We start from the raw sequence: 27,731 nt of genomic DNA, 5'->3' as shown, positions 1-27,731 counted from the left end.
ATCTTCAGTTAACTGCCAGGAAATATTACCTTTCTCAGACGAGGAAACTGGGACTCAGAGGATAGCTATGCGGCAGAGCAGAACTTAAACTCAGGTCTGTTTGACTCCAAAGTCCATGTCGTTTCCACCTCATATTGTTGCCTCTTACAAAACTTGTCTGGGTCCAGAGAATAACACAGATGAGGTTATTTCAGATAGTTGTTGTCTCCAAACTTCTTAAAAAGACTCAGTAGAATTTCAACAATTCTCTCATAACTCAGCAAGTCTACTTTATAGGGATATCTTGTTGAAGTTTTGTGACAATGTCTTAATCTATATGATCTTGTTACTATGAGCATAAATTCCTACCCATCCAGGCAAGACTGTCCTAGAACAGACCAGGACTTGGGTAAGTCAAGCAAGCTGTATTCTGTCTGATGCCTTAACACCCATACTTTGCCCTTTCGTGAGAGATCTTGTCCCAGGCAGGTTTGCGGTTGGGTTGGCCTCAAGGGGGGAGTCACAGGAGGATCCTATATTCCACAAAACAGTGGCATTTATGGCACGAGAATGGATCAGGCAACATTATCATTTTTTTTTTTTTTGGCTGTGCTGGGTCTTCATTACTGTGCACGGGCTTTCTCTAGTTGCGGCGAGCGGGGGCTACTCTTCGTTGCGGTGTGCGGGCTTCTCACTGCGGTGGCTTCTCTTGTTGCGGATCACAGGCTCTAGGCGTGTGGGCTCAGCAGTTGTGGCTCGCGGGCTCTAGAGCGCAGGCTCAGTAGTTGTGGCACACGGGCTTACTTGCTCCGTGGCATGTGGGATCTTCCCGGACCAGGCCTCGAACCTGTGTCCCCTGCATTGGCAGGTGGATTCTTAACCACTGCGCCACCAGGGAAGCCTGCAACATTATCATATTGCATTTTCTGCTGCAAAGAGGTTTTACCACTGAGGAATCATGTATAATCATGTACAGTAAGTGGAAGATATTTTGTAGTTTATAGAACTGACATTTTCTGCAATACAGCTGAGAATTTGTTCTCGTAACAACTGAAGTTTCTAGCCTTTCTTTTGAGGGAAGCTCACCAATTTTGTACAACTTGCTTCATAAAAGCACAGATTCCCCCAGCAGTCCCTGGGCAAGCTGGACCTGTTGTCATTTCCTTCAGCTAAGTGCCTTTAACTTCCCTGATTTGGAAATGTCCGCCTCTAGGTTGCCTCTGCCATCTGGCCCCACTGTTCCACACCTGACTCTGGGCTGCTGAACCATGTTGGAAAAAGTGACTCCTTTTGCTTTTCTTTCTTCACTCTTCTTGGTTTGCTTCCCCGCAAGCTTTGTCCCAAAGTCCCTCTGTTATCCTCCAGCTCCCAGCCCAGCCCTTAGCAGGTGACCTGCACTTGACTCCCCCAGGAGGAGAAAGGGTATGAAGTCCACTCCATCACCTGTTCTCCCATCAGAATTTCTCTGCAACTCTATTTTTCACATCTTCCTCTTTTCCTGTTTCTGGGAAAGAAATCGCCCCCTCCCCATTCCCTTAGCTAGCTAAGACGCATCAGTCTGCTCTGGATTACCTTCCTCCTGGATTTCAATCCTTTATTTTTTCCCCTCTCCATCCTCTCTCCTCTGTTTATAAAAGTGCTCAGATATGCTCATTTAAAAAAGTATGTAAAAGAAAACAAAACCTTTCCCTCATTCTTGTTACTCCCTGTGTCTATTCTTACATCTCCTGCCTTCCCTTCATTGCCAAATGTCTTGGACTGGTCTGTAATCACTGCTTCAATGCCCACACATGCCTTCAGCTTTTGGAATCTGGCTTCTGTCTCCACCATCCTACTGAGACCTGTTCTCTGGAAGGTCCCTAAGACTCTTGTTTGTCAAATCCAGCGACTTTTTCTCTGTTCTAATTCCTAAGTCTGTGGAATCTGACACTGTTTGTTACCATGTTCTTGAGGCTCACCACCCCCTGGGCTTCCAGAATACCTTTTCATCTCCTGGCTTTCTGACTGATCTTTTTCTCTTCCTTTGGGAGTTTCTCTTTTTCTATCCCACTCCTGTGGCTTCAGTGGCAACTTCTACATAGATAACTCTCTGATGTTTATCTCCAGGTCCAGCCTATCAAATTTTTAGCATTTCCCCCTGCTTACTGCACATCTCCTCCTGAGCCCAGCATCTCAACATACCTCGTCCAGCGGTCAACATCACCTCTTATTTAGTTCCTCTCCTGTGCTTTGATTCTTTCAATTCTTTCATCTGCCCCAGATTCAGACACCGGAAAACCCTGAAGTTCTACAGTCACCCTATTTCACTTCTGAACCCTCCTTTCCATTCCCACAGCTACTTTGGTTTTGGGTTCTTGACTCTTAATTGGTTTCTCTTTCCTTGATTCTAGTTCTACCCTGGTTTGTCCCACAGGTATCCCAGGTTAAGGTATAAGTACTGGCACTTGCCTGCTCAGAACCTTTCCATGGCTTTCTACTAGTGAAGGAATTAAGTACAGAGCCACAGTTCGGCATTCAAGACCTTCACAGCAAGGCAGGAAAAGTAAAATGGAATTTTATCTTCTCTAGGTAGTTTGAAAAACACCTGAAATAAAACTCCAAACAAACTAGTTGTCAACAAAACTATAATGTCCCTACACTTTAGTAAAAGGGTTGTAAGAAAAAGAACATTTTTTTTTTTTGCAACAGTAGATACTTTTTTCCCAAATGAAATATTTCTCAGAAATATATGTAAGGAGGATGATAATTTAATCTCCGTGCCAAACAGCACGAATTAGATCCTTCTTTGTGACAGTGCTGTCTGCTGCATTTGCTGACATCCTTTTTACTCAAATGTGGTGCATTGGGAAGGAGATTTGACTGGGGAATCAAGAGCTTTGTGTTCTAATTTTAGACCTAGATGGTCTGGCTTTTGGTAAGTCACTTAAAATCTCTAGGCATTAGTTTCCACATCTGCAAACTGCAGGGCTGGGACAATGTCAGTATCTGGCTGCACATTACAATCACCTGGGGAGTGTGTCTAAAACATAGCCAATGCAAACTCTCCTCCTGGGGATGGTTTCAGTAGGTCTGGGTAGGGCCCAGATAGGTATATTTTGAAAAGCTCCTCATGTGTAGCCAGAGCTGAGAACCACTGGCTTGGTAACAAGTGCCTTTTCAGCTTTAACATAGAGTCATTTTTGGATTTGCTCTTCCTCTCAATTACAAGATGGTTTTCGTTTGAATTTACTCAGCACATTCTACCCCCTATTGTAATTATGGTTATTTTTGTCTTGTCTTCTTTCCTATGCTGTAGTTCCCGCAAACACAGAATGTGTCTTACTCATCTTTGTGTGCTTGTTATTCCTTGACACATAGACTTTAAGTTTGCTAAACTTCATGAAGAATTAATAAGCTTAAACAATATCCCCTTTCCTTAACAAAATGAATTACAACTCAAACTAAACAAAAACACCTAATTCTGTGGTTCTTGGTAACTTGCTGGTGAGCTTCAGGAAGGGCAAACTGGAGGTTCTCAGAGGCTCTTAAAGTATTTTCAAAGTGAAATGTTGGTGGAACCATTTGTTCTTACATAATAACGTGGTTTAATTTTATCTACAATTGTGTTAATTATATGTTTGAGAATGTGTGTTAAGTTTTGTAGGCAAATGACTGTTGCAGTTTAAACTCTATTGATGAGTCCTCGAGCAAATAATGTTGCTCTGGGAAGATGGTGGTTATTAAAAATCTCTACATCACAGGAATGGTTGCAAGGGTAAAATTTACCACTGATTAGGAAAGAGGTTGTTGATGAGAGGAAGCTATATAAGGTATTTCTCTTCAGTGGCCATAGTGAAGCTATGAGAATACCAGGCATAGTTTTACTAAATGAAGTCACCATCCGAGTTTTAAAAATCCAGTTAAACTCTGAATAATACATTCTTTCTGTTGAAGCTGAGGCATCCGAAACTTCAGACGCCTCAGTGCTTTTTGACAGTGCTAAGAGGTTTACAACTTTTAAAGACTCTCTGTGTTTTTACGCTCATTCGAATTCTTGAAATAAAATTTGAAGTATGAAAAATGCAAGGCAAAGTCTCATTGAGAAAAGCAAAGCTCTCCAGCCGGAAAAATATGACATACTCATGGGGTTTTAGTAATTGGGTAAATGACTTAGACTATTTGGCTATATTTATATTAAAAAAAAAGAAATATACGAAACATCACCATATAACATATTCTCTTTAGAACTTTGGCTCACGTAATTCTCCCGGCAGTTTTTTTTTCCCCATGGCTATAATTTAATCTCTCCCTTACAGTTAGAATTTACAGTAAAAGCAAACCATTAGAAAATTAGGTTTACCCAATACTAGAGCTAGGAAGTAGTAAAAGAGAGCGAAAAGCGAAGTATCCATGGCTTATTTTTAAAATTAATTTTGAGATATAATTGGCATACAACTCTATGGCTTTTCATCATGAATATATGCATGTACTTAGGTAATACATACATTATAAATTTACACATTCACAAATATAAATGGATAGCTGCCTCGAGGACAGGAATAAACAAAGACATTGTAAAAAAAAGATATATGAAAATGAAATTATCTAACCTAAACATTTATCTTCCCTGGTGTCTTATCAAGAGTTTGAAGCTGTATAAGAAAAAGTGATGCAGAATCTGTCACTAAGTAGTTCACTTGGTGAGACTTGGGGGTTGACTTAGAAGTCCGCTGTAAGAGCAGCAGAGATCGCGCACTAGGAGCTGTGCAGCAGCAAGAACGCCCTCCGAGCCGCCCCGGCTGCGTCCCCGTGCCCCGCACACGCCGCGCCGTCGCCTCCCGGCGTGCCCCGCACGTCGCCGAAGTCCCGCAGCCCCAGCCAACCGGCCGCCGCACAGGGGGCGGGACCCAGGGGCCGGCCCGCGCCACCGCCTCACAATCGGGGCCCGGCGCCGGCGTGACGTCCCCTTTCCGCGGCCCGCCTTCTGCGCCCGGAAAGAGGCGGCCGACCATTGGCTGCGCCGCTGGCGGCCTCGGGGCCAATGACAGGGCGACGAGCGGCGGGGTCTGGTCTTGACGTTGTGCTGCTTGCCGTGGGGTTTTTTTTTGGCTCCGGGGCCCCTCACCGCCGCCATTAGGAGCCCGCTGCGCCCGAGGCCGCCCCCCCTCCTCTCTCCCCCCTCCCCCCTGCGTCCCCCCGCCTCCGTGCCTGCTCTCCGCCCCTCTGCCCCCGCCTCCGGCAGCGGGAGTCGCGCGCGGGCCCGCGGTGACCATGTCCTGACTGGGGGGAGAGGGCGGAGGCGGCAGCAGCGGGGCGGGCGGCGGCGCGGAGGGAGGCGGAGAGGGGCCGGGCTCGGCTCGTCGCCGCGGGCTGCTCGGGGAGTCGCCGCCGCCGCCGCGGCCGCCGGGCGCCGAGCGTCGGACTGGGAGGAGGAGCAGGAGCTGGAGGAAGAGCCACCGCCGCCGCCAGGTAACCGGGCCCCGGGACGGCGCCCCGCTGCAGGCCCCTCGCGGCTCCGCCGCGGCCTGCCCGGGCCCCTCGCTCCCTGATGGCGCCCAGGCCGCTGGGTCTCCCGGGCCGTCCGCCAGCGACCCCCGGGGAGGCGTCGCAGGCGAGGAGAAGGGAGGCGGCAAGGTCTGGCCCCGCCGCGCTTCCATCTTGGGCTTTCCCAATGCGGGGACAGGCCCGGGGCTGTGGGAGGGTGGGTCCGCTCGGCTTGTTTACCGACCACGGATCAGCCGCGGCTGGACGCGCCGCCTGCCCTGCCACCTCTCTTCCGCCAGATGACCCCCCTTCCCCCCGACTTCTTTTCCTGCCACCTCCGGGCTGGGGATTGGGGTTTCGCTCGCGCTCTGCGGTAGGCCCTAAATACTTGGGTCCATCGCCACAAGTTGGTGCTGGTCCCCAAACTTCGGTCCCTTGGCCGCTTCCTTTTCGCCTCCCGCGGTGGCCTTCCGTTGTTGCCTTTTCTGAGAAAGTAAAGATGGGGGGCGACGGGGGTGGGCTGGGGAGGAGGAGCTGGAACTCGTGGCAAGATCGTCTAGCTCTCTCGTTTGCGATAACGATGGTTCCGTGCAACTCTATTATTTTCTCCGCTGTGGTTTGGTGTGGGTCGTTTCACAGACAAAAGGACTGTAATGAATACTTGCGTTAAGCACAAGGGACCAGCAGTTTAGGTTCAGCCTGGAAGTTTGAACCGGCCCATTATCTTTGAGATAACACTGGTGTTTTGAAACTCTGGCTGAGAATTTGGTACTTCAGTCAATTGATTCCGTAACTCCGTAGGCTTTCAGGTTAAACGCCGTCCCCTCTATCCAATATTTTGGTCTGTTTGCTCACCGTATGATCTGTTATGTTGTTGTCAATAAATTTAATGTACAGTTGAAGAGAAATCTTTACCCTTGGAAACGTTATATGATGAGTGTTTTTTCTATCTGAAGTCTCTTTTTTTAGTTGATTTCTTTATCACTTGTGCGACCTCAAGGGTACCCATGTTTTGATCAAACGTGGATGACTCAGTATTCAAACCATAAGCCAGGGGAAACCATAAGGAATATTGATCTTGGCTTGTGCCAGGGGCCTTAGGAAAGTCATTAAACTAGGTTTGTGAAAAATTAAGCTGGATCTCTCCTCCTGGTTATTAATATTAATTAAATGAGGCAATTGTAAAGAAATCTAGAATCCTGTTTCCCCCTTGATTTTTGGGTCTTATGATATGCAGTCGCCTTCTTATACTAAAGTTTCATAACATTGTTTTTATAGGCTGTCAGGGGGACTGAGAGGACAGTAATGGCACATTTTAATCTTTGGGGAGGATATTATTTGAATGTCATGAGGGATTTTTATTTCTGTTGATGTTTCAACACCTTTTGTTAATGCTTCAGAACATTGAGACACCCATTTATTTACTCTTGAAATGTGCTTGGGTTAGTATGATGAACTCATTCATGGTAGCTTATGTCCTTGATCCAGCTCTGTATGCTGATAAGGGTTTGGCATATTGCATTTAAAGTCTGAGGATTAGCGTAGTTTTGGAACTCATGATCCAGATGTAGGATATTTGAGGTAAATTGCCTCCTGTGTGTAACTGATACAGTGAGAGCTTTTCAATGTGCTTTATACTTATATTGCTTTTATAGTAGATAGAGGCTTTAAATAAACGGGAGCTGCAAAAGTAGACCACTGTAGCTTTTTATTTAACTTGGTTCAGTGTTATTATTTGAGCATTGCTGCTCATTTCCCACCTTCCCCAATAATAAGCCTTTGCACCTGGGCTTTGAATATGTTTTGTCCCAGTGATGTGTTTCACCTGGAATATTTGTGCTCCGCTAATGCCTTGGGTAAATAATATCTTGCACATTTTAACACTCACCTTCTCACATCACAACATAAAAAGTTCCGGAACTCTCCTTGTTACATGCAAAGTAAGGTTTAAGCTCCTTGGTGTGGTTTTCAGGTTTCTCTGTAATCTGGCCCTGATCCATTCTTCAGTCTTAACTCTTTTCTTCCCTTTGTGAATCTTTAGTTCCAGCCAAACTAACTTGTTTGTTGTTCCTGTGAAGTCCCTCCTCTTGGCCTTTCTTTGTGCCTTTCTTTCTGTTTGAAACTCTTTTCTGCTTGTATTCACGGATACTCCCTTTACTCTAGGCCCAGTCGAGTCCCAGACCTGTCTCTTGAGAAGCCTTTTTGACTAGTTCAACCCCAAGGGATCTATTCATACCTCTCCTGTGTGGGACTGTTTTCTTCTTTTTTTTTTTTCTTAGCATATGCTAGCCTGGATTTCAGTTTATCTTTTTATGTTTTTATTTGGCTTCCCAATTAGATTTTTAAGACCTTTGAGGAGTGGGTATGAACCCTAAACCCTATATCTGTGGAGACCATATATTAAGCACTGAAAATGTGAATACATTGTCTGACAAAGTATTTTGGTTATGGAGGTGTTCTAGAATATGAAGTTTGTACTCTTCTAAGTATTGGAGTTGCTGATTTCAAAGTTGGACTTTGATGGTTTTTTTAAAAAATTTATTTTATTTATTTTTGGCTGCGTTGGGTCTTCGTTGCTGCGCCCAGGCTTTCTAGTTGTGGCGAGCGGGGGCTACTCTTTGTTGCGGTGCGCGGGCTTCTCATTGCGGTGGCTTCTCTTGTTGTGGAGCATGGGCTCTAGGCGCGCGGGCTTCAGTAGTTGTAGCACGCGGGCTTAGTAGTTGCGGCTCGCGGGCTCTAGAGCGCAGGCTCAGTAGTTGTGGCACACGGGCTTAGTTGCTCCGTGGCATGTGGGATCTTCCCGGACCAGGGCTCAAACCCGTGTCCCCTGCATTGGCAGGCGGATTCTTAACCACTGCGCCGCCAGGGAAGCCCGGGCTTTGATGATTTAACGAGACAAAATATTTGAAACCATGGCTGTCTCTAAAAAGTTTTTTTTGGCCAGTATGTTTATATCTATTATCAGTATGGTTTTCTTTCTGTAGAGGATGCTCAGCATTTTGATAATGGTATAAGTACTACAGGTCTGTAGTTTACTTCAGATTTGAGTTTGGGGCGGTTACTTTGGTTTGAGTTTGGCACCAGTGGCACTAAGTGTTGTCATTCCGTATTTATACATAGGTAACATTTAGCATCATGGGCAGGAGACAGTAATCTGCAGTCTCAGTTTGCATCCTTAACCTCACATGTTGGCAGCATGTGTCATTGATCATGAGGCAGATGAGACTTAGGAGAATGTGTGATTCACTGCTACCTGTCAACAATGTTGGAAGAAACACAAACAAGCCCATCCATAGTATTTTTGTATCCCAAGGATAATTACGTGTAATTATGTAGCACATGGGTGGTTGCTGATGTAGTTGGAAAACAGGTGTGTATGTTCCTGTTGTGTTGTATGTGTGAGTGGGAGGCCTGATGTTTTACGGATACATAGTCTCCTAGCAGTAACTCATCTTGATTTATCCACTGCATCTTTGTGGAAACTTGTGTTCTTCCTCCAGTTCATCAAAATATTTTTTTTTCCCCTGAAATTGACTGGTTTTTAGAAACTAGTTTACATAAAAACTTTTTTTTTTTAAGCTTCAGAAACCTTTTTAGCATAATTGAAGCTAAAATTAATCTGTTAATTTTCCAGAAATACTAAGCATTTTTACTTAGGCTACTTGCATTTGTAGAAGGGACTTTCACAGAATTACATCAGTAATTTCACCACTTGAGAAATCTGGATCAGTAAGCATTCTTTGCTCTCTGGGAGGGTGGTATTTTGGTTAAGATTAAATATTTGAGAAGAGTCATTAGTTTGAATTTTAAATTGGAGGTTGGTCAGGAACATAAAATTTTTCAGGTGCCTAGTGAATTGAACTTTTTAGTAATGAAAAAACTAATTTCCTTTATTTTTATAGTTTATTTATTGAGGGAAAATTGCCCTACCCCCTCTCAGCCAGCACAACACACTTTTGGCTTTTTATTTTGTACTGTTTGGCAAGTCAGATTTTTATGTGGATTGAATTTACATAAATAAAAAATATTCGGGCTTCCCTGGTGGCGCAGTGGTTGAGAATCTGCCTGCCAATGCAGGGGACACGGGTTCGAGCCCTGGTCTGGGAAGATCCCACATGCCGCGGAGCCACTAGGCCCGTGAGCCACAACTACTGAGCCTGTGCGTCTGGAGCCTGTGCTCCGCAACAAGAGAGGCCGTGATAGTGAGAGGCCCGCGCACCGTGATGAAGAGTGGCCCCCACTTGCCACAACTAGAGAAAGCCCTCGCAAAAATAAAAAATATTCAAGTGGATGAGGCATTGTTGGAAATCAGTTGCATCTATCTCCGTCGTTTTTTAATTTTTAACAATAACAGCTTAATTGAGGTTTATTTCATAAAACAAAAAATTCACCCTTTTAAAGTATGGAATTCATTGGTTTTTAGTGTATTTACAAAGTTATGTAACCATCACTATTCAGAACATGTTCATCACCCCCAAAAGAGACCTTGTACTCATTAGCAGTCATTCCCTCTTTGCCCCACTTCCTGGCAACCAGTAATCTACTTCTGTCTTTATGGATTTACCTGTTCTGTACATTTCATATAAATGGAATCATACAATATAGTCATTCTTTGATATCTGTGGGGGATTGGTTCCAGGATCCCTCTTGAATCCCCAAATCCAGGGATACTCAGTTCTCTTATATAAAATGGCAAAGTATTTGCGTATAACCTACGCACAACCTCCTGTATACTTTAAATCATATCTAGATTACTTATAATACCTAATATAATATAAATGCTGTGTAAATAGTTGTCAGTGCGTGTAAATTCAAGTTTCGCTTTTTGGAACTTTCTGTATATGACCTTTGGTGTCTGGCTTTGTTCACTTATCATTTTCAAGGTTTATGCATCTTGTAGCATGTATCAGTACTTCATTCCTTTTTATGGCTGAATAACTAATATTCCATGTATGGGTACATACCACATTTTGTTTATATTTATCTATTCATTGATTGATGGGCATTTAAGTAGTTTCCACTTTTTGACTTTTATGAAATATGCTGCTATGAACATTTGTGTACAAACTTGTGTGTGGACATAAGTTTTAATTTTTTTGGGGTGTATATTGATACCTAGGAGTGGAATTGCCGGGTCATATGGTAACTCTGTGTTTAACCTTTGAGGAACTTTGTGACTGTTTTCTAAAGTGGTTGTACCATTTTTGCATTTATACCAGCAATGTATGAGGGTTCCATTTTTCTACATCTTCATCAACACTTGTTATTGTCTGTCTTTTTTACTATAGCCGTCTTAGTGAAGTGGAATCTCCTAGTTGTTATTTGCATTTCCCTAATGGCTGGTGGTATTGAGTATCTTTTCATGTGCTTATTGGTCGTTTGTGTATCTTTAGAGAGTGTCTACTCCAATCCTTTGCCCATTTTTCAATTGGGTTATTTGTCTTTTTATTGTTGAGTTGTGAGAGTTTTTTATATATTCTGGATACAAGTCAGGTGACTTGCAAATAATTTGCAAATACTTTCTCCTGTAGGTTATCTCTTTACTTTCTTGATGGTGTCCTTTGAAACGCAAAAGATTTTAATTTTGATGTCCAATTTATCTGTTTTCTTTTGTCACTTTTGCTTTTGGTGTCATCTCTAAGAAGCCATTGTGTAATCCAAGGTCAAGAAGATTTGCATTTCTTCTAAGAATTTTACAGTTCTTAGCTCTTACATTTAGGTCTTTGATAATTTTGAGTTAAGTTTTGTATATAGTATTAGATAGGGATCCAAATTTATTCTTTTGCAGAGGGCTGCCTAGTTGTCCCAGCATCATTTGCTGAAATTTAGTTAGCTTTAGTAACATAGTTATTCTCAGCTATAAATTGATTATTGCAAGACAGCATTCCCTGGATGTATGAAGAAATTATCCTTACTTTGCAGATGGAGAAAAGGATTTCTACTGAGTGTTGATCATTAAGTTGCAGCAGTACGCTTGTGATTGGAATTTTGAAGGCAAGACATCATTTCTGCAATTTTTTTTTTTTTGGCCTCGCCGTGAGGCCTATCATTTCTGTAATTTTTAACAAACCACTTTTAAATCCTTTTCTGGTTGGGGTGGGTAATTAACTTCATTTTTTGGTATTTAATGAAGTTAGAGTTTGTGTTTGAAGAGGGGAACGACAGGAATTTGTAGAACTTTAGACTAATCTTTGGAATACTATCCTTTGATACCAGGAGAATATTGAATTGCTTTTTATTGTCTAAATGATTAGTGAGCAACTGTTGTATAGCTAACACTGTTTATAGAGATGTAAACGTGAATATTTCACAGTTGATCATTAGAAACAAACCTTATTCCACTAAACTAAGTACTATGAAGTGGTAAAGAAGTGACTAAATTAATTTAGCACAAGATTAGGATTGGGTCAAGAAGGGTTTTACAGAAGCGGGAACATTTGAGCTAGTCTTTGAAGAAGGAGTAACAGGTTTCTAGGTATATATAGAACCAGGTAAGAATGGGAGGTGGGAGTGAGAGAACATCGTGTGCAGAAGCAATCATAAGTGAAGGCATGGAGACATGAAAATTACATGCCACATATAAGGACCAGCAGAGGGTACAGTATGGCTAAAGCATGTGGATGAGGTTGGAATGGCGCTCATAGCACCTGGATATGAATGCCTCATTCCTTCTCCAGTCCCTGATCCTCCTTTTCCCCTTGAGCTAGTATTGTCAAGGAGCTGGGAAATAGAAAGGAGAAGTGATCCTCTTCAGTGTGGATCATCTTTACAGGTGGGAAGAGGGAAGGGTTCTCTGTCTCCGTGTGTGTGTGTGTGTGTGTGTGTGTGTGTGTGTGTGTGTGTGTATGTTTGAGGATATTTGTTGTATTAAGCTTAAAATCCGAAGGCCTTGTTTATATAGAAATTCATTCAAATTAAGTTAATGATTGTTGGGCACCTGCTGTGTGATCTGAGGTTGTTTAGGATTTTCAAAAAAGTAGATTACATAAAATACTGTTACAAAGACTACCAAGTTAAACCATTTAGTAACGACTTGTTCACTGTTAAGCATTTTAGAAAGTAATTGTACTGGATGTTGCGATAACCCTACAAACAAGACTGTCTCTGTTACTTGTATTTACATTCTAGTATAGAGAGAGAGAGCAAACAAGGAAAAACAAAAATAAAAACAAAAAACAAAAAACCCAAACCAAACCCAGGTAGTGATAAGTGCTCTGCAGATAATATAATGAAAGTAAGGTAATGTGGTGGAGAATGACATCAGTCTGGTGAGGGAAAATCTTTCTGAGGAGGTGATATTTAAACCTAGTTTTTGATGACAAGAGCTGGCCATGTGAAAATATGAGGAAAGAGAATTCTAGGCAGAGGAGATTTCTAATACAAAACTCTTATGGTGAGAATGAGCTTGCTTGTAAAAGGAACAGAACAAAATCCGCTTTTATGTAAAGATTTGCAAGAAAGACGGGAATTTTAATTTTATTCTGAGTGGGTTGGGAAGCCATTAGAGGATTTAAGTCCTTGTGTTGTGACCTGGTCTATGTTTCTAAAGGATCCATCTGGCTTCCATGCGAGGATGGTGGATAGAATAGAAGCAGCAAGATTAGTGGGGAGGTTATGTAGTAATCCATGTGAGAGTTGATGGTGGCTTGGACTAGGGGCATGGTAGGGTAATCTGGAGAAAAATTCAGATTTTGGGATTTGTTTTGGAGATAGTGTCAATGTCTTGTTGTAGCTAGAGACAGTAACTATACAGTCAGTCCATCTTGTAACCTAATATTCACATTTCGTTCTAGGGAAATATGTTTTTGTAACTCTGGAAGGCTGTGGTGCATTTGTGAGAGAAAACAGGAGTCAGAATCTGGGCCTTACTTCCTAAAGCTTTGTAACTGTGGGCAAGTCATTTCACCTCTCCTGAAGCCACAGATTCCTTGTCATTAAAATGAAGATACTTGTACCTCAGAAGGATTCTGGGGTACCTTACAGGAAAGTACCTGAGGGTTCCAAAGATGAAGTGAAATAATAGAAGTGTTCTGTGACCTAAAGCTTCATATAAAATTTAAGGTGGTGTTATTTCACGCTGATATTTGTTCATAATATTAATTATCGGATGTGGATCTTGACATTATTGGTGTTAACCCCCGTGTAAGGACAGGTAAGGCATTACCATAATTTTTTCAGATGAAGAGGCTTGGATCTTAAGGGTTTGGCCAATATCCCTGACTTAGTAAGAGGTGGAGAGGGACATGAACTCACATCTAAAAAGTGCAGTACATTTTTCTCTATATGAAATAACAAGAGATGGAACTGATCTTCCCATGGTAAAATAAAGTAGATTTCCCCTTAATAATGCTTTGGTGAAAGGCAGTAAATCACTGAAGGGAAATATTGTAGGATATTCTTGACACACCCGTGTGTTTGTGCTTGGAAGGTTCTTTTATGTCCTGTTTAGGATTTTTCACTTTAGTGTTGGGGTGTTGAAATTTTTAAAGCTGCTGAATAGCAACACCAGATTTTTTTTTTTTTTTTTTTGACAGATTACTCTGGCAGAGATGTGGAGTATGAAGGTTGGAAGACCAGTTAGAATAATAAATAAAATATTTGAGAGAAACGATGAACTAGGGCTTGGTTGTAGGGGTAGAAAGAACAGACAATTCTTGAGAAATTTTTAGATATAGGAGGCCACATTTACTCTCATAAAAGGACTGTTGTGTACCTATTTCGTGGTTTTTGTCAGAATAACGATGTATGTGAAAGTATTTTGTAAATTATAAGGTTTATTGTGTGATGTGGACATATATAAGTACAAATATATTTTTCCCCCAGAACTGTTTGAAAGTAAATTGCAGACTTGATATCCCTTAATCTCTAAATATTTCAGTGTGTATTTCCTAAAAACAAGGTCTTTCTCTTATGTAACCACAATAGAGTTATCAAACTCTGGAAATTAACATTGCATGATTAATTCTTATAAGATTCTATAAATCTTATTTAAATTTTGTCAGTTGTTCCATTAATATTCTTTATAAAGACAAAAGAAAATCTCAGATCATGAGTTGCAGTCTATTGCCATGTTTTTTATAGGTTCCTTTAACTGGAACAAAGAAGTCCTTGTTTTTCATGATATTGATGTTTTTGAAGAATATAGGACTAGTAATTTCGTAGAAGGTCTCTTAATATTGGCATTTCTGATATTTTCTCGTGATCAGAGTCAGAGTATGTACTTTTTAGCAAGAATACCACAGAGGTGATGTTTTGTTCTTAGTACAACATATCAAGAGGCAAATGATGTCATTACTGGTGTGGTTAACTTTGATTACTTGGTTAAGGTGTCTACCAGGTTTTGTAATATACCAGTTATTGTTGGGAGATACTTGGAGACTATTTAAATATCCTGTTAATTCTCAAATTTTCACCTACTAGTTTTAACATTTATTGATGATTCTTTTCTGAATCTCTTGTAGAGATTGCCAAATGGTGAATTTCTAATCCAGTTATTCATTTCGCATTTATTAGTTTGATTTCTATTGTAAGGAAGAACTTTCTCCTCCATTATTTATCTGTTAGTTTGTGTGTAGACTTTTGTATATTTGTTTTAGTCAGTGTTTTAAAAATCCTTTATTGTTATTATTTATGTGGTTGCTTGAGTTGATCCAGATTTGGCCAGTGTGAGCCCTTCATGCTAATTTCTGTGTCTTTTTTTAATTTAAAATTCTAGGTGTGAACATATTTCAGATTTGATTTTAATTTTTTAGAGCAGTTTTAGGTTCACACCAAAAGTTCTTGTGTCCTTTTTTTAAAACTTCCCATCATTCTTTGAGAACTGATTTTTTTTTTTAATGTTTCTTGGATATTAGTGACTAAAAAACATTAAGAAGTAGATTTTTAAAAATAATCTTTAGTTTTTAGAGCAGTTTAGGTTCACAGCAAAATTGAGCAGAAAGTACAGAGTTCTTATACCCCTCCCTCCACACATGCATAACCTCTCCCACTATCAACATCCTGCAACTGAGTGGTACATTTGTTATGTTGATGAATCTACCATGACACATAAATATCAACCAGAGTCCATAGTTTACATTAAGGTTCGCTCTTGGTATGTACACTTTATGGGTTTTGAGAAATGTATAATGACATGTATCTACCATTATAGTATCATACAGAATAGTTTCACTGCCCTAAAAATCCTCTGTGTTCGGCCTATTCATCCCTCCCCCTCGCCAACCCCTGGCAACCACTGATCTTTGTCTCCATAGTTTTGTCTTTTTCAGAATGTTATATAGTTGGAATCAAACAGTATATAGCCATTTTAGATGGGCTTCTTTCACTTAGTAATATGCATTTAAGGTTCCTCCATGTCTCTTCATGGCTTGCTGGCTCGTTTCTCTTTAGTGATGAATAATATTTTCTTGTCTGGATGTACCACAGTTTATTTATCCATTCACTTATAATGAACTTTGGTTGCTTGCAAGTTTTGGCAGTTATGAATAAAGCTGCATCCACGTGCAGGTTTTTGTGTGGACATAAAATTTCAACTCTTTTGAGTAAATACAAGATGCACAATTGCTAGGTCATATGGTAAGAGTATGTTTAGTTTTGTAAGAAACTGCCGAACTCTCTTCCTAACTTGGCTATACCACTTTGCATTCCTATCAGCAATGAATGAGAGGTCTTGTTGATCTACATCTTTGTCACCATTTGGTGTTGTCAGTGTTCTGGATTTCGGCCAATCTAATAGGTGTATAGTGGTATCTCATTGCTGTTTTAATTTGCAGTTCTCTAATGAGGTATTGTTTGCCATCTGTATATCTTCCTTGAAGTGTCTGTTCAGGTCTTTGCCCATGTTTTAATTAGGTTGTTTATTATTTTTTTTAATTGTTGAGTTTCAAGAGTTCTTTGTATAGTTTGGATAACAGTCCTTTATCAGATATGTCTTTTGTAAATATTTTCTCCTATTTTTTTGGCTTATCTTGTCATTCTCTTGACAATGTCTTTTGTAGAACAGAACTTTTTAATTTTAACAAATCTAGTTTATCAAGTATATTTTTCATGGATTGTGTCTTTGGTGTTTTATCTAAAAAGTCATTGGCATAGTCAAAGTCATCTAGATTTCCTGTTATGTTATCTTCTAGGAATTTTATAATTCTGCATTTTACATTTAGGTCTGTGATCCGTTTTGAGTTAATTTTTGTGACGGGTATGAGGTCTATGTCTAAGAGTCCTTTTTATGTTTTTTGTTTTTTTTTGCACGTGGATGTCCAATGGTTTCAGCACCATTTTTTGAAAAGACTTTTTTAAAAAAAATATTTATTTATTTTATTATTTTTGGCTGTGCTGGGTCTTCGTTTCGGTGCGAGGGCTTTCTCTAGTTGCGGCGAGCGGGGGCCACTCTTCATCGTGGTGCGCGGGCCTCTCACTGTCACGGCCTCTCTTGTTGAGGAGCACAAGCTCCAGACGTGCAGGCTCAGTAGTTGTGGCTCACGGGCCCAGTTGCTCCGCGGCGTGTGGGGTCTTCCCAGACCAGGGCTCGAACCCGTGTCCCCTGCATTGGCAGGCAGATTCTCAACCACTGCGCCACCAGGGAAGCCCCCTGAAAAGACTTTCTTTTTTCCATTGTATTGTCTTTACTTCTTTGTCAAATATCAGTTGACTCTATATATGTGGGTCTATTTCTGGGCTGTCTGTTCTATTCCATTGATCTGTTTGTCCGTTCTTTTGCCAGTGTTTTGATCACTGTAGTTGTATAGTAAGTGTAGAAGTCAGGGTAGTTAGTCTTCTGACTTTTTTTTTTCTTCAGTACTGTGTTGGTTATTCTTACTGTGTTGGTTATTCTGGATATTATGCTTCTCCATATAAACTTTAGAATCAGTTTGTCAGTACCCACAGACTAGCTGGAATTTTGATTGGGGTCTCATTGAATCTTTTGATCAAGCTGGGGAGAACTGAGATTTTGACAATATTGAGTCTTCTTATCCATGAACGTGAACTGAGATTTTGACAGTATTGAGTCTTTTATCCATGAACGTGAAGTGTCTCTCCATTTATTTAGTTCTTGGATTTCTTTCATCAGAGTTTTGTAGTTTTCCTGATATAGATCTTGTACATATTTTGTTAGATTTATACTTACGTAATTCAGTTTTGGGAGTGCTAATGTAAATGGCGATGTGTTTTAAATTTCAAATTCCATTTGTTCATTGCTGGTATATAGGAAAGCAGTTTACTTATTTAACCTGTATCCTGCAACCTTGTTATAATCCTGTATTAGCTGCAGGAGTTTTGTTGATTCTTTTGGATTTTCTTCACAATCGTGTCATCTGCGAATAAAAACAATTTTATTTCTTACTTTCCAATCTGTATTCTTTTTATTTCCTTTTCTTGTTTTACAGTATTAGCAGGAATTTCCAGTTTGACACTGAAAAGGAGTAGTGAGAGGGGACATCCTTGCTTTATTATGATATCAGCTGGAAAGTTTCTAGTTTCTCACCATTAAGTTAAGTGTAGGTTTTTTGTACATGCTCTTTATCACATTGAGAAGGTTCCCATGAAACCTGCTGAGAGGTTTTTTTTTCTTTAAAATCATGTTGGATTTTGTCAAATGCCTTTTCTGCATGTATGCATGTGATCATGTGATTTTTTTTTTTGTTTTTTTCTTCTTTAGCCTGTTGATAGGATGGGTTACGTTAATTGATTTTTGAACATTGATCTAGCCTTAGCCTTGCATATCTGGAATAAACCCCACTTGGTTGTGGTGTAGAATTCTTTTTATATATCGTTGGATTTGATTTGCTAATATTTTGTTGAGGGTTTTTGCCTCTGTGTTCATGAGAGACATTGAAAAGACAGATTTTTATCACTTCAATTTGTCTGTCTTGGTTTTCTGATGTGTGATATTCATTTTCAAGTTTAGCATGAAAGAAACTTCGGTTCATATTTTGATATATTTTCTCTCTTTAATGAACCATACCTGCGAGTTGTAAAAAGAAGCTATATTCATACGTTTTCCAAAAGTTTTAACATTGCGTCTTAAATACAAGCTCACATGTTTTACTAGTAGTTTCAGCAATCATAAAATTATTCTGTAAAATTGCTATAAAAGTTTGTAAATGCTTACTCTCAGTTTCTCTACAGACTAGTAAACAGTTTGTAGAATATCACAGGGCCCTGGACCAAGTTTTGAGTAGCACTGTTAACAATATACAGTATACTGCTTCTTGCTCCTTTTCTAGTCTTAGCAATCTAAGCCTTAATTCTTAGTCTATAATAGCATTTGTTACCTTCTTGATAGATTTTTAAAACTTTTCATTATGAAAAATTTCAAACATATATACATATAGAGAGACTAGGAGAATAAATTCTCATGTATCCATCACCCAGTTAACAACTCATGGCCAGCCTTGTTTCATTTATATTCTTCTTGCTTCTTCCCAGTGGATTATTTTAAAGCAAATTCAAGCCATCTTATAACATTGTAAATAATTCAGTATGTGTCTCTTAAGGGAAAAGTACTCTTTTAGAAAAATAGGTACCATACTGTTAATCACACCTTAACATTTTAATAACTTCTTAACATCAAATCACTGTTCAAATTAATTTTTAACATGTATATAAGTTTTAATATACACACACCCATAGGAATTTGCTGATTGCATCTCCACGGAAATCAGTTCTCTCCTCTATCCCCTGTGATCCTGTAAACTGGTAGTTAGATCTAGAAGCTTGATCACATTCAGGTTTGATAACTGTTACTATTATTTGGCACAGATAATTCATAGGTGGTATGATGTATGGATGTATGGTATAGCTTTGTTTTAGAGATAGGATTTTGTTACTGCTTAGATACATTAAGTGATCATTAACTTAATATTAAGTATATATTTTAAAATTTGAGCTTGTCACTTGTCACAGATGGAGCAGGGAAAAGTTAAAAAATGTTTTAATTAACTTTGGAAATAGAGTATTTGCAAAATAAATTGAATAAACGATTTTAAAGTGAGTTTTTAAAAATTTTTATTGGAGTATAGTTGATTTGCAATGTTGTGTTAGTTTCAGATGTACAGCAAAGTGAATCAATTATACATATATCTACTCCTTTTTAGATTCTTTTCCCATATATGCCATTAAAGAGTACTGAGTAGAGTTCCCTGTGCTCTACAGTAGGTTCTTATTATCTATTTTATATATAAATCCCAACCTCCCAATTTATCATCCCCCCTAAAGTGAGTCTTTACATAGAAGAATGTGAGACTTTGCAAGTTAGAGTTTAGTGCATGGGGTGGAGATTCTGGAGATCATCTTGTTTAACTCATTTATTTTTTCACAGATGAGAAAATGGAGGCTCTTAGAGATAAAAATGATTTATTAATTATCTCACAGATAGTCATTCTTTGCTTTTCTTTAACACAAGGTTATGTATAGGTAGTGTGATTAATACACACCTGTCATTTGGGGAGACTTTTCCCTTTTTCAGTTGTCTCAATGCAAATGGAGGGCTTTATTATTTTAATTGATGTACAGTGGTTTCTTTAGTAATCTGGATTAGTGTATTGGTTTAAGAGAAGTCAGGCTGACTTTTATTAATAATATTTTCTTCCCCAGGGATTGCCTCCAAAATAAAAAATACTTAAGGCATTTTATAGTCTAAAGTCGTGATAAATATCTCAGATTGGTTTTTTTTTTTTCCACTCAATTTTACATGGAAAATTTAGTATATCTTGTTTTATAAGTAACTTTTTAGGTCCTGCTTACTTAACTTTTTAGGCATTTGGCAGTAGTTCTCAATCTAGATAAGCTTTGGGAAGATTCTGTGTAATTTTAAAAAGCTAAAATGTGAGCAAAATGTGTGTTAACAAGTTTTTTATTTTTTTAAGTTTGCTTGTTTAGATATTGTATGTTATTGGTTATCTAGGAAAGACTGTTTAGTGAGGCACTACATGCAGTTTATTAATTGTCCAAATTCTGGATAGTGGGAATAAGTGACTATGGGCTGCAGTATAAATGTATTTTTATTACATTGTCTGTCTAGTACAGACTTTGGAGCCAGAATGCCCAGGTTCAAATCCTGGCTCTGCCATTTAGTAGCTTTGTGACTTTGGGCAAGTTGCTCAACTTCTCTTTTCCTGTTTCCAGTCTTTAAAATTGGAGATAATAGTAGTACCTGTTTCATAGGGTTCTGAAGATTAGATTACCTGATGTATAGGTACAGTGCTTAGAACAGTGTCTGGCATACAGTAAATGCTTAAGTGTTAGCTATTTTCTTTTCTTAGTTGGACAAGGCTGACCCTGGCAGAGTTGTGAAGTAACAAAGTTGGCCTGGACATACATCCATCTCTAATGGTTGGGTAAGCAGTCCTTTCAACCTGCTGCTGTCTTTGGCATTCCTTCCCAGGTTGCCCTTTGCTAAACTTTTGCCTACTTATTCCCCCTGTCTCTGCAATGAAAATCCAACTCACAAAATCCCACCCTACTTTCCTGTTATTCATTACAGTAGGAATTGTGAGAAAAGTAATCTAATTGAATGACTTCACACTATTAATAAATAACACTTGTAAATAATTTGTCTTTATAAAATAAGTGTTTTAATTCAACTAACTTTAGGGGATTAGATGTTAGGGAAGATGACAAATTTGAACAGAGTCGAGGCGTTGGGAACAAGATGTTTTTGGACAAGAGAGTAGCTCTGAGTTGGTTTTGCCTTGGAATATTTCATTCATTTGTTTGTGCCTGCTTTTCAAATCGTTTTCTTTCTTTTGTATTAGAACTCACTGATTATTTAAAAATTTCTACCCCTCCTTTCTCTGTCACATTGATAACATAGTGTTTGGTTAAAAAGGTGGCCTTTAGTTGGACTAGGTTTAGTAGTGACTGTTGGTTGGTTCCTGTGGATATTGTTAATTGGGACTAATTTGTTCAGTGTGAACAGAATAGATAAGATGATAAAAGAAATCAAATTCTGAATGAAGTAGCATGTTCACTGCTTTTGCGAAAGTTGTTTTATTATATTTTAAATGCTGGCTTGATATGCAGTCTTGGAGGTAATCTCCCCATTTCCATGTACGTTTAAGAAAGCCGTAGTCATCTTTCATCTACTTAAATTGAAGGTGTCCTGAGTACAGGGACAGTATTTTATCTACGTAGTTATATCTCTCCACGTTTCTGAGTGCGTAGTAGACCTTCAGTAACTTGTCATAGGTTGTTAACATTAAATTAGTTTTGTTTGGGATTATAATTTGGGGTACATGATTGACCTGTGATGTCTCTGAAACTGTGTAAAGGAATCATGCTAAGATGGGTTCTACAGTAGCTTAAGATGGATCTATCTATCCATGTATCTATCTATGTATCTATCTATCTGTTACTCCTCCTTCCTTTCTAGTTACTGTTTAGGAACTGGAGAGTACAGAGGAAGTTGATGAAATTACAGATAAAGCCCTAGTATATAAAGAGGTAGAATTCCTCCAGAAATGACTAGAAGATAGATTTTTAAAAAGGAGCATTACAATTTTGTGTGGGATTTGACACACTGTAAGTTAATTTTGTGTCTATATATCTTCTTCCATTCGAATCAGTGGATTACTAATTATCCAGCGGTTTAAAGAAAAACCATTAGCATTGTAGCTGTTATTAGTTTTCCTAATTAACACCATTTTGACTTATTGAAATGTAAACTTTATATTTTTTGTTATATTTTAAGGGCTAGGTTTGGTGGAATGAAGTTGGATGTACTGGTTGTACTGGTAATTGCCTTAGTTAATTAAGGCTTAGTGCCAGTAAGGTCAAGGTCACCATGACAGGTGTTATTTAACTGTTATTATTTTAACTGTTATTTTAACCAAATTAATTTTGTCTAGCTTGTCCACACATTCCTTGGAAGGGGCCTTCTTAGCAAATCTCATTAGATGCAGATGACATAGATAACAGTGATCTCTGTATGGGAGGAAGGTCAGCATATTTTTGGGTCTCACTGATTCTTAATCATGTATACATAATTTCACAAAGATTTAGGACTTTCAGAGGATATTTAATGATCTCAAAGGTTTGTGCGCTTGTGCCCTTAACACCACAGGACTTGAATAGTTAACCAGCTAATGCGTGCCCATGGCTTGGTACCTAGGTGTTAGAGGCAGACACTTTGTACTGAGGTCGTACCACAGGAGTGGATCCCATCCTCTAGAATTTCTCCTTTTTCTTGAAATTGCTCAAAAGCTCCACTCCTTTGTTTGTTCAGGTCACTCAACATGGTCTCTTCTCTGGATTTTACTAAACATAAGGCTGGTCCACATTCCATGCCACTAGAATCCCTGAGCCAAAGTATGTATGTATGTATGTATGTATGTGTGTGTGTATTTATTTATGGCTGTTGGGTCTTCGTTGTTGCACACGGGCTTTCCCTAGTTGCGGCGAGTGGGGGCTACTCTTCGTTGCGGTGCGCGGGCTTCTCATTGAGGTGGCTTCTCTTGTTGCGGAGCACGGGCTTTAGGCGCGCGGCCTTCAGTCGTTGTGGCGTGTTGGGCTCAGTAGTTGTGGCTCGCGGGCTCTAGAGCGCAGGCTCAGTAGTTGTGGTGCACGGGCTTAGTTGCTCCGCGGCATGTGGGATCCTCCCAGACCAGGACTCGAACCTGTTTTCCCCTGCATTGGCAGGCTGATTCTCAACCACTGTGCCACCAGGGAAATCCCTGAGCCAAAGTTTTTGAAAGCTTGGCTACCTGATTGAAAATTGAGAGGAGGAAATGATATGGGGAAGACACACAAGTCAGTGTTCCAGAAACTAGCCCCAAGAAGACATACAGTAGGTGCCAAATGTCGATAGAAGTGTGGTTACTTGGAGTGTACTTGAAATGATTTGAAAAAACTTTACGAGAGAGATGAGATTAGAACTGAACCTTAAAGGATGGGTAGGATTCGCCAGAACTGAGTGTGTGTGTCTGTTGTGCTTGTTTTTCTAAGGTAGTGCCTTCACGTGTGTATTGTGGAGGGATGGTGGTACCTGAATGAGTCTGGGGTGTGTGTGGTGTGTTTGTATGCTGGTAAGGAGTTGAGAGTTTATACTGTTACAGAAGAGCTTCAGAAAGAGGGACTTGTTATTAGGAGGATTATTTTGGTAACGGTGAGCTGGATGGATTTAGAAAGGGAAGGCGCTTAGGAGGCTATTATAGTAGTTCTGACCTGAACTGCAAAAGGGTTGATGGCAGCTGAAATGGAAAGAAAAGGACTGATTGGACAGAAACCACTAGAAAGAATCTATGAGGAGAAGGCAGAATTCAAGATAAGTCTGAGTTTCTATGCTGGGTGCAGTAGTATTAGTGGTGTCCTTAATGGAAACTGGAACAAGAAGTCAGGCTAGGGGTTTGTTGTGAGAGGAAGATAAGAGGATTTTAATATAGGATGTGACAAGATATTGGAGCCCAGAAATGAGGTGAGATTTGTAGATATAGAGGGTTCACCAGTGCTTCTAGTTTTAGTTCTTTTTTTTTTTTTTAAATAAATTTATTTATTTATTTTTGGCTGCATTGGGTCTTCGTTGCTGCGCGTGGGTTTTCTCTAGTTGCAGCGAGCGGGGGCTACTCTTTGTTGTGGTGCGCGGGCTTCTTATTGCGGTGGCTTCTCTCGTTGCGGAACACGGGCTCCAGGTGAGCGGGCTTCAGTAGTTGTGGTGCGTGGGCTCTATCTAGAGCGCAGGCTCAGTAGTTGTGGCGCACGGGCCTAGTTGCTCCACAGCATATGGGATCTTCCCAGACCAGGCCTCGAACCCGTGTCCTCTGCATTGGCAGGCAGATTCTTAACCACTGCACCACCAGGGAAACCCCGCTTCTAGTTTTAGCTTTCATCTTTATTCCCCTAAAATGCTTTCTGAGCATTTTTAAATCTCCACAGATTTATGTTAATTAATATTTATATCAACAATTTATATTAATAAATTAATATTTATAATACTAAATATAGACTTCATATTAATAAAGCTAATATAAAACCGAAAGACTGTCAGTCCTTCCTTTGGATAACTGCTCATCATTTGACACTAACTGGCAACTGAACTTCTCTCAGTTTGTTTCTCAAGGAGTTTGTGCTTGGTGAGGATCATTTCACTTCTCTAGTTCTCTCTCAGAGGATTTTAGTAGGTGGTTGGGGGAATTTGTAGTGTAGCTACAATTTTGAGTAATTGACTTCAGAATAGGTATATTTATTCTACATTGTTTAGTAATGCTTCACAAATATGGTCTAATTAATTCACTACTAAGCATGACAGTATAAAAAATGTTCAGTTATGAGCCCCTCCCTTTCCCTAGCCATTAAGCCATACATCATAATGCTCATGCTTTTATTATTGTTTGAACTGGGAAGTATATAATCAAAAGCAGTTATGAATTTAATACTAGAAAATGGTTGCTATACTTGGAGACATTATTCAGTCTGTCTACAGGTAGACGTTGATGTATAAATAGATTCATGGACTCTTTGGTCCACAAGATGGGAACTGCTGGTACTGCATTTGAACCAAGGAATATTTGGGTTTTTTTGTTTTTTTTGTTTTTTAGTTTTATTTTGAACATATTTATGGTTTCTTCTACATGGCTTTTTTTTTTTTTTTTTGGCTGTGTTGGGTCTTTGTTTCTGTGCGAGAGCTTTCTCTAGTTGCGGTGCGCGGGCCTCTCACTGTCGCGGCCTCTCTTGTTGCAGAGCACAAGCTCCAGACGCGCAGGCTCAGTAGTTGTGGCTCACGGGCCTAGTTGCTCCGCGGCCTGTGGGATCTTCCCAGACCAGGGCTCGAACCCGTGTCCCCTGCATTGACAGGCAGATTCTCAACCACTGCGCCACCAGGGAAGCCCGGAATGTTTGTTTTAAGAGTAGCACTTGTGTCTGGCTCTGCTTAAAGAAGATCCATATTATACAGATTTTATTGTTGCTTTGTGTACCGATTAATTGAAGTATGATTCACTGGCTAGAATTTGGAAATCTGTATTTTATGCAGAAGTAGACTTGTAAATTAAATTTCCTTGGGTATATGAATATATGTTAACTTGAAAGATATTTAGTAATTGTTTTATTTCCATGCACAGTATTAACTCTCAGAGCTGTTTGCTATTAAAAATTATTTCATGTTCTTTTTGACATCTGGTAGAAAAAGTGTACTCAGTGTTAATTTCACCTCAATAATGCAAAATCATATAGTTGAACTGATGTTATCCTTACTCTTCCATTCCATTTACTGTTACCACAGGTACAGATGACTCAGATAACCCTCTCCAATGAATTTTAGCTTTTGGTTATGAAAAAACAATATTCTTAAGACAACGTCTTAATTCCCCATAGAGTTGGTACCGTGTACATCATTATCTAATATAATGCACTTATCTTAAAACTCTTTTTAAATTTTTTGGCCGCACCATGCAGCATGTGTGATCTTAGTTCCCCCACCAGGGATCGAACCCGTGCCCCCTGCATTGGAAACGCATGGTCTTAACCACTGGACCGCCAGGGAAGTCCCAAAACTCTTGAGCTTGGTTTTGGTATTGCTTAGTTACCTGAATTTTTGGGAGGGGTAGGCTGTTTACCAGGCATATATGACAATGATTCTTTATTTTTTAATGACAGGTTTGTTTTTTGTCAGACATGGACATTTAAGTATGTTATGCTGGCACATTAATTCCATGAAGATTAGTTAATGCAAGGCCACAAACTATTTAGTTGAGCCTGCATCAAAGTAAGACTTAACAAAGCAAGCATGAATTTTTGAATGTGAATATTTTAAATGAAATACTGAAATTACTTATAGCCTTGGATATGTTCATTATGTCATTTGTTTTTGTCATGGTAAGTTTCTGCTTGCTCATTTTAGTTTCCAGTAGCATGAGCAAGTAATTTATTTATATTTGATTGCTGAGAAACCAAAGGAAGAAACTGCCTAATGAATATGAAAGTTGCCATTAAATCTCAATTGTCCATTTTATGGATGCTTTTATGATTATAGTCTTTGCCCTTCAACACACTTTCGGATTGCTGTCAAATGGTGTTTAATCAGTATGTACAAACTAAAGTGAAAAATCTAAGCAGATAAATATAAATTACCTGGGTTAGAGAAAAATAAAGTTGCTGAAGGAGAAAAAGACTTCAAAGTTAAATATAAGCTATATTTTTTTGCTTTTTCTATTTACTTGGTTTATGCCCCCTTTCCCCCTTCAATAATAACAAGTAATTCAGTAGGAATTAACTTATTAGGACTACGAATTTAAGATTAATGATAATAATCGTGCACACACACATATGTTTAAGGTTTTAGGGGAAAATATCTTTCCTATGTCTGATTTGACTGACCAACCCAATCAGCTGATTTTATTGCTGTGTTAAATTAAAATTCTGAATATAGTAGTCCATTATTAAAATAAATGAGTAGGATTAAAATAAGGAATTTATTAAAATAAAGCCTTTTAAAAAAAATAAATACTTTTGGATAAAGTAACAGGCTTCAAGTGAAATTCAGTTTTGGTCTCCTTTACAGGAATAGCTATTCACAGTCATACAGAACCACTTATCATGTTTTGCAGTATCTCCTGAGGAAGTCAGAATCTGAGCCAGCATGACGACTGAATCTTGTCTTTGGTCTGATTTATAAGCTGTACTTTTATTCTGACCATGTTCAAGGTGGAGGCTATAGCATGGAAACTAAAATCTTAGTAAGTGTGATTTTTATTTTAGCTATTAAATAGTAGCCTCTCTTACAGTGAATTTGTCCTCTTAACAAAGTTTACACTATAAAAGGGGTGAGGACTTGGCAAGCAGGGACATAATACTACACTTATAAAGTGAAAGATTTTGCTTTCCGGGTTCAGGAAAAATCCCTGAGAAAGAGAAGGAGAAGCTTCTATTACTCTGCCTAGAATTTCTTTCACTTCTCTGGTTACGAATAGGTGGCAGGATGATACTGATTTAGTTGAGAAGGGATTTAAGAAAATGGAGAGGCTGGCTTTAGTGGCCAGTGTCTAAATTCAAGCCATTTAAAAAAATTATTATTACATTTGCTGTGCAAGTTGCTTCATTTATAAATTAGTTGTCATTAAATAATAGTCTTCATTGTATTGCAGTGTTAGGAAGCCCAGTGTAGAATCCTAGGAGCCTTTTAAATAGTTAATATGTTTTTAATATGAATTGAATTTTGAGTATATTTTAAATATTGAATATTTTGAGTATAAATATTCAAAATTATATTGGAGTGATTATGCTAGTTGTTATCTCAGGGATGTTTCATCAGTTGATTGTCCCAACTATAGGTGATGTGCAGTTTTTATTTTCTGCACTCT

General features: G+C 39.2%; 1 protein-coding gene across 1 annotated transcript in view; it reads left to right on the top strand.

Moving 5' to 3' along the window:
• The first annotated feature begins 4,983 nt into the window (after nt 1-4,983).
• The window catches only part of ZRANB1 (zinc finger RANBP2-type containing 1), a 68,457-nt gene continuing 45,709 nt past the window's right edge, over nt 4,984-27,731 (top strand). Inside the window, exon 1 of the mRNA XM_061185307.1 lies at nt 4,984-5,427. The gene's annotated coding sequence lies outside the window, so the exon portion shown is untranslated. The remainder of the gene's footprint in view (nt 5,428-27,731) is intronic.

The sequence above is a fragment of the Eubalaena glacialis genome, chromosome 1 (assembly GCF_028564815.1).
Source record: "Eubalaena glacialis isolate mEubGla1 chromosome 1, mEubGla1.1.hap2.+ XY, whole genome shotgun sequence".
NCBI lineage: Eukaryota > Metazoa > Chordata > Mammalia > Artiodactyla > Balaenidae > Eubalaena > Eubalaena glacialis.
The sequence above is the reverse complement of the archived record's forward strand: the minus strand, read 5'-3'. Positions and strand labels throughout refer to the sequence as shown.